Source organism: Triticum aestivum, chromosome 7D (genome assembly GCF_018294505.1).
Source record: "Triticum aestivum cultivar Chinese Spring chromosome 7D, IWGSC CS RefSeq v2.1, whole genome shotgun sequence".
Lineage (NCBI taxonomy): Eukaryota > Viridiplantae > Streptophyta > Magnoliopsida > Poales > Poaceae > Triticum > Triticum aestivum.
Window position 1 is genome coordinate 242,960,995 of NC_057814.1, and position 12,911 is coordinate 242,973,905.

Here is a 12,911-nt window from a genome sequence, read left to right on the forward strand (position 1 = left end):
GGGGTGGCTAATATTTTCCATGCTAGATGTGTTATTCTCACGATGAGTGTTTATTCACTTGTCATTGCACGAGAGTAAGGCAAAGGTATTAGGGATGCCCAGTCCCGAAATGAAAAATGAATTTACTTTATGTTGTCAAATACTAAATTCCTTTGGAAAGTGTTGGTATGGAGGGAAACCGTGGATACGGCTAGCCATGGAAAGTGAAAGTATGGTTGAAAAAGGAATAAACTTTATTTTCTGTTTGGGAACCGCCTATGATATATCCAGCATGGAAAGTGTTGGGATCTCTAGGTCGTTTTCGTTGGTGGGAAGGATACACCTCCCAAAATGTTTTTATCTCTAAGTTTTTCGCTTTGAGCTCTGGCACCTCTACAAATCCCTACTTCCCTCTGCGAAGGGCCTTTCTTTTACTTTATGCAATTTTTATTTTGAATTTGAGTCTCCATCTTCTCTTATAAAAGCACCAACTAGGAGGCACTATGATCATACTTGAGCATTGGGTGTAGTTAATATGCGAGTGTGTTTCATGAATGGATCAATGATTAAGCATGATGGGCTAGGGATAGCTTATTTTAGCGTTGATATTTTGAAAGACTTGGTTGCTTGTTGATATCCTTGAGTATTTAAGTTGTCATGTCAAAACTAGACTATTGATTTGAACAATATAAAAGTCCAAATGTCCATGCTATAAAGAAAAGAAATATGAGATGACATGTTAGTAGGCAGCATTCCACATTAAAAATTCTGTTTTTATCACTTACCTACTCGAGGACGAGCAGGAGTTAAGCTTGGGGATGCTGATACGTCTCCAACGTATCTATAATTTTTTATTGTTCCATGCTATTATATTAACAATTTTGGATGTTTCATAATCGTTTTATAGTCATTTTTTTTACTAACCTATTGACATAGTGCCAAGTGACAGTTATTGTTTTCTGCATGCTTTTTACATTGCAGGAAATCAATACCAAACAGAGTCCAAATGCAATGAAACTTCACGGAGATTTTTTAAGGACCAGAAGACACCCAATGGGCCAAGGCAGCGCCTGGGGGTGCTCCGAGGGGAGCACAACCCACCAGGGCATGCCAGGAGGCCCAGGCGCGCCCTGGTGGGTTGTGCTCACCTCGGGTACCCCCCGGACCACCTCTTTGCTCTATAAATACCCCCAATATTCCAGAAACCCTAGGGGAGTCGACGAAAATCAATTCCAGCCACCGTAGAGTCCAGAACCACCAGATCCAATCTAGACACCATCACGGAGGGGTCACCACTTCCATTAGTGCCTCTCCGATGATGCGTGAGTAGTTCTTTGTAGACCTTCGGGTCCGTAGTTAGTAGCTAGATGGCTTCCTCTCTCTCGCTGAATTCTCAATACAATGGTCTCTTGGAGATCCATACGATGTAACTCTTTTTGCGGTGTGTTTGTTGGGATCGGATGAACTCTGATTTTATGATCAGATCTATCTTTTTAGATCCATGGAAGTTATTTGGGTTTCTTTGATCTCTTATTTGCATGATTGCTTATAGCCTCGTATATCTTCTCCGATATTTGGGTTTTGTTTGGCCAACTTGATCTATTTATCTTGCAATGGGAAGAGGTGCTTTGTAGTGGGTTCGATCTTACGGTGCTTGATCCTAGTGACAGAAGGGGAACTGACATGTATGTATCGTTGCTACTAAGGATAAAACGATGGGGTCTATCTCTACATAGATAGATCTTGTCTACATCATGTCACCGTTCTTATTGCATTACTCCATTTCTCCATGAACTTAATACACAAGATGCATGCTGGATAGCGGTCGATGTGTGGAGTAATAGTAGTAGATGCAGGCAGGAGTCGGTCTACTAATCTTGGACGTGATGCCTATGTAATGATCATTGCCTGGATATCGTCATGATTATTTGAAGTTCTATCAATTGCCCAATAGTAATTTGTTTACCTGCCGTTTGCTATTTTTCTCGGGAGAAGCCACTAGTGAAACCTACGGCCCCCGGGTCTCTTTCCCATATTATTTGCCTTTGCGATCTATTTTCCTTTGCTTTTATTTTTAGATATATTAAACCAAAAATACAAAAATACCTTGTTGTGTTTTATTCTTATTTATTTTATTTGGCGTTCGATCTATCAATCTACTACAATTTTATTGACGTCTGTTTGCCTATCTTGAGGTGCCGCTACCCGAAAGGGATTGACAACCCCTTTTACACGTCAGGTTGCGAGTAGTTGTTATTTGTGTGCAGGTCTTGTTTACATTGTGTTGCTTGGTTGTCCTACTGGTTCGATAACCTTGGTCTCATAATTGAGGGAAATACCTACCGCCGCTGTGCTGCATCATCCCTTCCTCTTTGGGGAAATACCGATGTAGCTTCAAGCCGCATCAAAAGTCCAATTAAGCGTCTTGATCTATCTCTATAGGTCTTGATGCCCAATATATAAGCAGCTTCACCGAGGTCTTTCATTGAAAATTCTTATTCAAGTATCCTTTTATGCTATCCAAAAATTCTGTATTATTTCCAATCAACAATATGTCATCCACATATAATATTAGAAATTCTACAGAGCTCCCACTCACTTTCTTGTAAATACAGGCTTCTCCAAAAGTCTTTATAAAACCATATGCTTTGATCACACTATCAAAGCGTATATTCCAACTCCAAGAGGCTTGCACCAGTCCATAAATGGATCGCTGGAGCTTGCATACTTTGTTAGCACCTTTAGGATCGACAAAACCTTCTGGTTGCATCATATACAACTCTTCTTTAAGAAATTCATTAAGGAATGCAGTTTTGACATCCATTTGCCAAGTTTCATAATCATAAAATGCGGCAATTGCTAACATGATTTGGACAGACTTAAGCATCGCTACGGGTGAGAAAGTCTCATCGTAGTCAACTCCTTGAACTTGTCGAAAACCTTTCGCAACAAGTCGAGCTTTGTATACAGTAACATTACCGTCAGCATCAGTCTTCTTCTTGAAGATCCATTTATTCTCTATGGCTTGCCGATCATCGGGCAAGTCAACCAAAGTCCACCATTTGTTCTCATACATGGACCCCATCTCAGATTTCATGGCCTCAAGCCATTTTGCGGAACCTGGGCTCATCATCACTTCCTCATAGTTCGTAGGTTCGTCATGGTCTAGTCACATGACTTCTAGAACAGGATTACCATACCACTCTGGTGCGGAACGTACTGTGGTTGACCTACGAGGTTCGGTAGTAACTTGATCTGAAGTTTCATGATCATCATCATTAACTTCCTCACTAATTGGTGTATGCATCACTGGAACTGCAATTCGGGAGAAGGTACAATTACCTCATCAATTTCTACTTTCCTCCCACACACTTCTTTCGAGAGAAACTCCTTCTCTAGAAAGGATCCATTCTTAGCTACAAATATCTTGCCTTCGGATCTGTGATATAAGGTGTACCCAATAGTTTCCTTTGGGTATCCTATGAAGACGCATTTCTCCGATTTGGGTTCGAGCTTACCAGGTTGAAGCTTTTTTACATAAGCATCGCAGCCCCAAACTTTAAGAAATGATAGCTTAGGTTTCTTGCTGAACCACAATTCATATGGTGTCGTCTCAACAGATTTAGATGGTGCCATATTTAACGTGAATGCAGTCGTCTCTAAAGCATAACCCCAAAATGATAGTGGTAAATCGGTAAGAGACATCATAGATCGCACCATATCTAATAAAGTACGGTTACGACGTTCGGACACACCATTACGCTGTGTTGTTCCAGGTGGCGTGAGTTGCGAAACTATTCCACATTGTTTCAAATGAAGACCAAACTCACAACTCAAATATTCACCTCCATGATCAGATAGTAGAAACTTTATTTTCTTGTTACGATGATTTTCCACTTCACTCTGAAATTCTTTGAACTTTTCAAATGTTTCAGAATTATGTTTCATTAAGTAGATATACCCATATCTTCTCAAATCATCCGTGAAGGTTAGAAAATAGCGATACCCGCCGCGAGCCTCAACACTCATCGGACCGCATACATCAGTATGTATTATTTCCAATAAGTTAGTGGCTCGCCCCATTGTTTCAAAGAACGGAGTCTTAGTCATCTTGCCCATGAGGCATGGTTCGCAAGCATCAAGTGATTCATAGTCAAGTGATTCCAAAAGCCCATCAGCAAGGAGTTTCTTCATGCGCTTTACACCAATATGACCTAAATGGCAGTGCCACAAATAAGTTGCACTATCATTATTAACTTTGCATCTTTTGGCTTCAATATTATGAATATGTGTATCACTACGATCGAGATTCAACAAAAATAGACCACTCATCAAGGGTGCATGACCATAAAAGATATTACTCGTATAAATAGAACAACCATTATTCTCTGATTTAAATGACTAACCGTCTCGCATCAAACAAGATCCAGATGTTCATGCTCAACGCTGGCACCAAATAACAATTATTCAGGTCGAAAACTAATCCTGAAGGTAGATGTAGAGGTAGCGTGCCGACGGCGATCACATCGAGCTTGGAACCATTTTCAACGCGCATCGTCACCTCGTCCTTAGCCAATCTTTGTTTAATCTGCAACCCCTGTTTCGAGTTGCAAATATGAGCAACAGAACCAGTATCAAATACCCAGGCGCTACTACGAGCATTAGTAAGGTACACATCAATAACATGTATATAAAATATACCTTTCACTTTGCCATCCTTCTTATCCGCCAAATACTTGGGGCAGTTCCGTTTCCAGTGACCAGCCCCTTTGCAGTAGAAGCACTCAGTTTCAGGCTTAGGTCCAGACTTGGGCTTCTTCCCGGGAGTAGCAACTTGCTTGCTATTCTTTTTGAAGTTCCCCTTCTACCCTTTGCCCTTTTTCTTGAAACTAGTGGTCTTGTTAACCATCAACACTTGATGCTCCTTCTTGATTTCTACCTCTGCAACCTTTAGCATTGCGAAGAGCTCGGGATTTGTCTTTTCCATCCCTCTCATATTATAGTTCATCACGAAGCCTTTATAGCTTGGTGGCAGTGATTGAAGAACTCTGTCAATGTCACTATCATTAGGAAGATTAACTCCTAGCTGAGTCAAGTGGCTATGGTACCCAGACATTCTTAGTATGTGTTCAGTGATAGAACTATTCTCCTCCATTTTGCAGCTATATAACTTGTTGAAGACTTCATATCTCTCAACTCGGGCATTTGCTTGAAATATTAACTTCAACTCTTGGAACATCTCATATGCTCCATGATGTTCAAAACGTCTTTGAAGTCCCAATTCTAAGTCGTAAAGCATGGCACACTGAACTATCGAGTAGTCATCAGCTTTAGTCTGCCAGACGTTCATAACTTCTGGAGTTGCTCCTGCAGCGGGCCTTGCACCTAGCGGTGCTTCCAGGACGTAATTCTTCTGTGCAACAATGAGGATAATCCTCAAGTTACGGACCCAGTCCATGTAGTTGCTACCATCATCTTTCAATTTAGCTTTCTCTAGGAACGCATTAAAATTCAAGGGAACGGTAGCACGAGCCATTGATCTACAACAACATAGATATGCAAAAACTATCAGGACTAAATTTAAGTTCAATTACTCATATTACTTAAGAACTCCCACTTAGATAGACATCCCTCTAGTCATCTAAATGATCACGTGATCTGTATCAACTAAACCATGTCCGATCATCACATGAGATGGAGTAGTTTTCAATGGTGAACATCTCTATGTTGATCATATCTACTATATGATTCACGTTTGACCTTTCATTCTCAGTGTTCCGAGGCCATATCTGCATATGCTAGGCTCGTCAAGTTTAACCCGAGTATTCTGCACGTGCCAAACAGGCTTGCACCCATTGTATGTGAACGTAGAGCTTATCACACCCGATCATCACATGGTGTCTCGGCACGACGAACTGTAGCAAGGGTGCATACTCAGGGAGAACACTTATACCTTGAAATTTAGTGAGGGATCATCTTATAATGCTACCGTCGTACTAAGAAAAATAAGATGCATAAAAGATAAACATCACATGCAATCAAAATATGTGACATGATATGGCCATCATCATCATCCTGTGCCTTTGATCTCCATCTCCAAAGCACCGTCATGATCTCCATCATGACCGGCTTGACAACTTGATCTCCATCATAGCAGTGGGCTCCAAAACCTGTCAGAGGAGATCTTGGGCTTCTTGTATGGGTTCTTGGCGCTGTCAAAGAATGTGTTGTGCTCTCTGAAGCTGAGCACACTGAATGGGCCTTGAGTCATTGCAGCACTTGGAAGCCTTGGCAATCTTGGCTTTGGCTTCTGAACCTGAGGCCTCCGTTCCACGTGATAATCATAATGCGGGCCAGGAGTAGTGGGTGGAACCATGATAGGCCATTTGACAGTCACCAACTCATCACGATTGAACATGCGCTCCATAGTATGAGGCCTTGGTGGAGGAACGACGTCATCTGAAGTGATTGGCTGCACAATGGTATCAGCCGCAGCATTGGCTTCGGGCTCCACATAGTCTTCAGCCATGACTGTGTCATTGAGTTCAGTGGTGTTGGTGGTGGCAGCCGCATTGTTTTCAACCTCCGTCTCTTCAACACCTGGAGGGTCGGGCACGATCACATTCTCTTCGGGCTGACTGGATCACTGACAGGTGGAGTAGCTTCTCGCTCTTCTTCTTTTTCTTCATCGGCGGATGCAGCTAGAATGTCTTCAACAACTTTAGCTTCAGACTCAGAAGCAGACACAGAAGGGATGGCTCCAGGGAACACTTGACGTGCTACTGAGCTTGTGTGCTGCACATCCTCTTCTGGACTGCTTGACATGGAGACCGGAGGCCTAAGGCCTTTGCGAAGCCTGCGAAATGCTGGCGACGCCTTTGGAGAGGGAGTGGTCTGGTCCATGTAGTTATCATCGTCAAGCACCGGAGTGGTGACTTGAGCTGGTGGAGTACGTGGGGTCTCGTCTTGCAGGGGGTGTCTTGTTGTTGTTGCTCAACCCATGAGTCATCTTGAGCAACTGGCGTCAGGGGACGACCAATGCTTATGAGTTCACTGCCTGTGAGAACAGGCGATGATACCGACTTGGGTTCAAGCTAAGGAAGGACTTCATCATCGTTCACATTGTCTTCACGACCAATATCTTCAGCTGCGTTGGGGTCAACAGCTGGAATCTCTTCACTTTCTAGAGCCTCTGTGGAAGCAGGCTCATGAATCACAAGGCGGCGCTCATGGTTGACAGAGGCAGGGAGAGCAACAGAGATTGGTTCAACAATGAGGGGCTCTGGGCAGCAGCACGCTCTTTTCTTGAAGACTTTGAAGCCTTTGTCTTCAACTTCTTCTTGGAGGGAGCATCATCAGAGGTGTCCTTGAGCTTCCTCTTCCTGGCTTCGGCTTCGGCTTGCCTTGTCTTCTTCTACTCATACGCTGCTGATGGGACCTTTGGCTTCGAGCCAGTCATGCTGGTAGGGAAGAAAATGCTTGGTTGGCCCTGCCTTGAAGATTTAGGTTCAGCTTCAGTAGACTTCTTGGTTTTCTTTGCAGCATCTTGGGGTCGATGCCAGGATGCCCAAGTGCTTTTCTCTTCTCAGCCTCATTGTGTGCTTGCACACATTTCTACGCATAGTACTTCATGCGCTCACGTGAGCCTTTGGCTTCTTCGCGCTTCTTGTTGAACTCGGCCTTGAGGTCATTCATCATCTTATTGAATATTTGCACATCAGCAACACTGAGCTTGGCCATGTGCTTCTTGAAATGTGCCTTCTCATAGTCTATCTTGTTCTTGAGCTCAACGATTTTCTGAGCAAAGGCAAGTTCATTAGCAATGGCTCCGTGAAAGGTGACGCTGATGTCCACAAGTAGTTGTAGATCATCAATGTTGATGCTCTGGTCCTCAAACCATTCATCAATGAAGTTGTTTAGAATATCAACATCAAATAGAGGCAGATCTTGGAAGATCTCAGCCTCTTGCTTGCTCTTGATCAACATTTCCAAAGCTTCATCTCCTAGATCTTCATCACTTGACAGATCAATGGTATTGTCTTCATTGCGCAGAATGCCAGTAGGAGTCAAGTCATGCCCATAAATCTTCTTGGGCTTCTTGGTCGTCTTGGAGACGCGAGATTGATCCTCAGATTGCACACTTGGTTCAGGAGGTGCAGTCGATAATGGCTTCATAGTCGAAGCTTTTGAAGCAGCAGAGGGCTTGGAAGCTTTTGACTTCTTCTTCTGCTTCGGTGGTGCAGGAGCATCCTCAGAGTCTACATCATTAGCAGATTGCTCTACTGTGGCCCTTTGAGCAGCAATATGAGAGAGGATCCCATCGAAGCTATTGAAGCGGCCGATGACATTAGGATTGGCATCACCTGTGCCATCCGGCCTTGGGGCAGATGGACCAGGGTTGAAGTTGAGTCTGAATGCCTTCTTGTTTTTGGCAGCATACTCCTTTACAAACTAAACGTTGCGCTTGAAGAGATTGTCTTCAAGACACCATCGAAGAGATGATGGGTCGGCATTTTCTGGCTGAGGCCCACGTACCATGCAAGCATAGAAGCCTTGGGCAATGGCTTCAGGCTTTGTCTTGGGTTGTAAGTTCTTGTAAAGAATATCGCCCCACGGGCGCTTGATGGCATTCTTTTCATCATACTTAGGAGTGATAAAGTTATACTTGAACCATTGTTCAGCCCAATATCTTTGAATCCGTTGGATTTTGGTCTTGTGTTGACTGTAACTTTCCTCAGGATCAGACTTGTAAAGTTCAAATAGATCTAGGGGCAGGTCCAAAGCGGTATTGCCACGGCACTGCCTACGCCCTTCCTTACAGATTTTTCAGATGCCATTATATTCAGACAGAGAGGCTTCAAGACAGTGAAAGGCTTCCTCTACTTGTCAAACAAGAACTGGCTTCAGGAGAGTCAATGTGATGTTGTAAGTATTCTGCAAATGAATGCAGACTATGAGAACCAAGGGATTCTCCCACGGACATGTAACTGTGACAGGATTAGAGATGCGAGGGAATGGGAAGACGTCATATGCATTCTCGGAAGATTTTGAAGATAAATCAGTTTGAAGACATTAACCTCATTGTGCGAAGACATTCACTTATTTGAAGTGAGTTGGTTCCAGATTTGTATGAATCCATGAATAAGTACAATTGAGGAATCTAACTAGTTATGAAGCATAAGTGAATATACTTTGCAAGATATGAGATGCAGAAAGAGAAAGATCAAGATTTGGAAGTGCATAAACCACTTTTTGGTTGAAGTGGATGGATTTGACAGATCGAAAAAGCAGTAAAAGTGAGTTTTATTTACCACAGAAGAACTGTTGGACAGGGCAGAACAGATGTCGAGCAGTCCAATCTCCCGCGCCCTAACTTGGCGGCGGAAGACACCTACGGCGGTGGCGGAGAAGACGAGGTCCGCGACCAGTGTGAGGACGGCTTCGAAGAAGTCGCGACAGCTAAGCGCTTCGTCTCCGGCGTTGACACGAGCTAGCGGTGGCGCTAGGGTTTGAGCGAGATGGCAAGGTGGAAGAGGAGATAATGACCGTGTGGGTGTGTATTTACAAGGTGAAGGGTTGCGCAGTGCAATTACGCAGGTGCCCCTGGCGGTTCACATCTAATGGACACGTGGCATGCATGCAACTCATCGAGAGTTGTTCCATGTTCCCACGCACGCCTGGTTTGTCGGGTGGTCGTTCCGGCTTCTCCGGTATTCAGGCAAAAGAGATATATCATTAAAACAGTTTTAAATGCGAGTCTCTGTATCTTCAGCTAACAAGGATGCAGTGAAGACATTCGACATGTTTCAATAGAATGCATACGACTAGATAGATAGAATTTGGGGAAGAAGCACGGAAGGGGTTAGGGTCTGATCACATTCACTTAGTTCATAATATGGCAAGTTTGAAGACATAGCTATAAGTAAATGTTGTAGAGGACAGAACACACACACACACACACACATATATATATATATACATATACATACATACATACATATATATATAAGAAAAGACCAAATCAACATTGTGAAGATAAACCTTGAGGACAAATCAATGTTGAAGACAAACCAAATATGAAGATAATGGAATCATGACGCCAAACGAAAATCTTCGAGAAAGTTTGGTGGTGGCGTTACCCACCGTATAGGAAGTATTAGACCCAGACACGACGCACAATTATTGTGGCGCTCTGAAGTCAAATTCCATGTTAATGTATTCACACTTAGAGGGTAAGTCTTCATTAATTGAAGATATACGTTACTTCGTGTGTTGGACATCTAAGTCATCAACATGCATAAGCTTCAGGATGTGTGTCCATTCTCAGGACATTCGGGGATTCTAGGATATTTAGCTCACACCGCAGCTTGTAGAACCTTTTCTCATCCGAGGGCTTTGTGAAGATATCTGCCAATTGTTCTTCAGTGTTGACGTGAATGATATCAATGTCTTCCTTCATGACATGATCTCTGAGAAAATGATGACGGATCTGAATGTGCTTTGTCTTCGAGTGCTAAACTGGGTTGTTGGCAATCTTGATGGCGCTTTCATTATCGCAGTAGAGAGGCACATGCTTCATGTGGATACCATAGTCCTTGAGAGTTTGCTTCATCCATAGAAGCTGAGCGCAGCAAGATCCAGTAGCAATGTATTCAGATTCAGCAGTGGAGACTGATACACAGTTCTGCTTCTTTGAAGACCAACAAACAAGAGATCGTCCAAGAAAGTGACATGTTTCTGATGTGGACTTGCGATCAACCTTGTCACCAGCATAATCAGCATATGAGAATCCAACTAGATCAAACTCTGATCCCTTTGGATACCTAATCCTAGTGTTGGGGTGTAAGCAAAATATCAAAGAATTCGCTTCACAGCTAAGTGATGCGATTCCTTCGGTGCCGCTTGGAATCGGGCACACATGCAAATGTTAAGCATTATATCATGCCTAGATGCAGATAAGTAGAGTAAAGAACCAATCATGGAGCGGTATACCTTTTGATCAAACTCTTTACCATTGTCGTCGGGGCCTAATCGGCCTTTGGTTGGCATTGGCGTCGTGTACCCTTTGCAGTCTTGCATTCCAAACTTCTTCAGGCAATCTTTGAGGTATTTCTCTTGCGATATAAAGATGCCATTTCTCTGCTGACGGATTTGAAGACCAAGGAAGAACTTCAGCTCACCCATCATGGACATCTGATATTGCTCTTGCATCGTATGCCCAAACTCATCATTGTATCTCTTGTCAGTGCAGCCGAAGATAATGTCATCCACATAGATTTGGCATACAAATAGTTCACCATCGTATGTCTTCGTTAAGAGAGTGGGATCTAGAGAACCAGGTTTGAAGCCTTTTTTATTCAAGAAGTCCTTGAGTGTGTCATACCAAGCACGAGGTGCTTGTTTGAGGCCATACAGTGCCTTGTTGAGCTTGTATACCATGTCAGTACACTTTGGATCTTCAAAACCAGGTGGTTGTGCAACATACACTTCTTCTTCAATTTTGCCATTAAGGAAGGCACTCTTTGCATCCATTTGGTATAGAAGAATGTTGTTGTGGTTAGCATAGGCTAATAGTATGCGAATGGCTTCAAGCCTAGCCACAGGAGCAAAGGTTTCATCAAAGTCAATCCCTTCAACTTGTGTGTAACCTTGAGCAACGAGACGAGCCTTGTTTCTGACAACTTGACCATGCTCATCTTGTTTGTTGCGATAGATCCATTTGGTGCCGATGATATTGTGCTTGCGAGGATCAGGACGCTTTACTAGCTCCCATACATTGTTCAGCTCAAACTGTTGAAGCTCTTCTTGCATAGCTTGAATCCATTCAGATTCCATGAAGGCTTCATCAACTTTCTTTGGTTCAGATATAGAGACAAATGCAAAGTGCCCACAGAAATTTGCTAGCTGTGTTGCTCTTGAACGAGTGAGTGGACTAGGTGCATTGATGCTATCGATTATCTTCTCAATCTGGACTTCATTTCCAACACGAGGATGAACTGGACGAAGATTTTGCCCTTGCTGATCATTGTCTTCATCTTCAACATTGGCTTCAGGCTAAGTAGTGTCTTCATGCTGATTAGGTGCAGAAATGATGATTTCCTCTTCAGCCTGTTCCTCGGTAGGTATGATTTCTCCAGTACCCATTAGCTTGATAGATTCACTTGGTGTAGCTTCATCTGGCACATTTGCCAGGTGCTCTCTTTGTGAACCATTAGTCTCATCGAACCGCACATCCATAGTTTCAACCACTTTGTAGTGAAAGAGGTTGAAGACTCTGTAGGAGTGCAAATCCTTTCTGTAACCAAGGATAAAACCTTTATGTGCTTTCGGTGCAAATTTTGAAGTGTGATGTGGATCCTTGATCCAGCACCTAGCACCAAAGACTCTGAAATAGCTGACGTTTGGCTTCTTACCAGTCAGGAGCTCATATGATGTCTTCTTAAGGAACTTGTGAAGATAAACACGGTTGATGATGTGGCAAGCAGTATCAATGCACTACTGCATGATGCTGCTAACGCGGCACTACGATTAGAGACCCTTCGACGAAACTGTATGAGATGCAATAATCACAAATGGTGGTGTAATAAACCGTCAAAAAAGGCGCAAAATGTTTGCGATGACGGATGCATCAAACACGGTTCAGATTTTAGTTGGATGTGCGATTCAGGGCATATGGTTCAGTTCAATTAACCGTTTTCGATGAGGAAGAACAAAAGAAACGGGCAGCCAGATGAAGGTGTGTGCCATGTACAGTATACGGTACGCTCAGATGAACTATTTGTGATTAGGCAACACAAAAGAAACGGTCAGCCAGATCAAGGTGTGTGCGATGTACAGCATACAGTTCACTCGGATGAACTGTTTGTGATTAGGCAACACAAAAGAAACAGTCAGCCAGATCAAGGTGTGTGCGATGTACGACATGCGTTTCA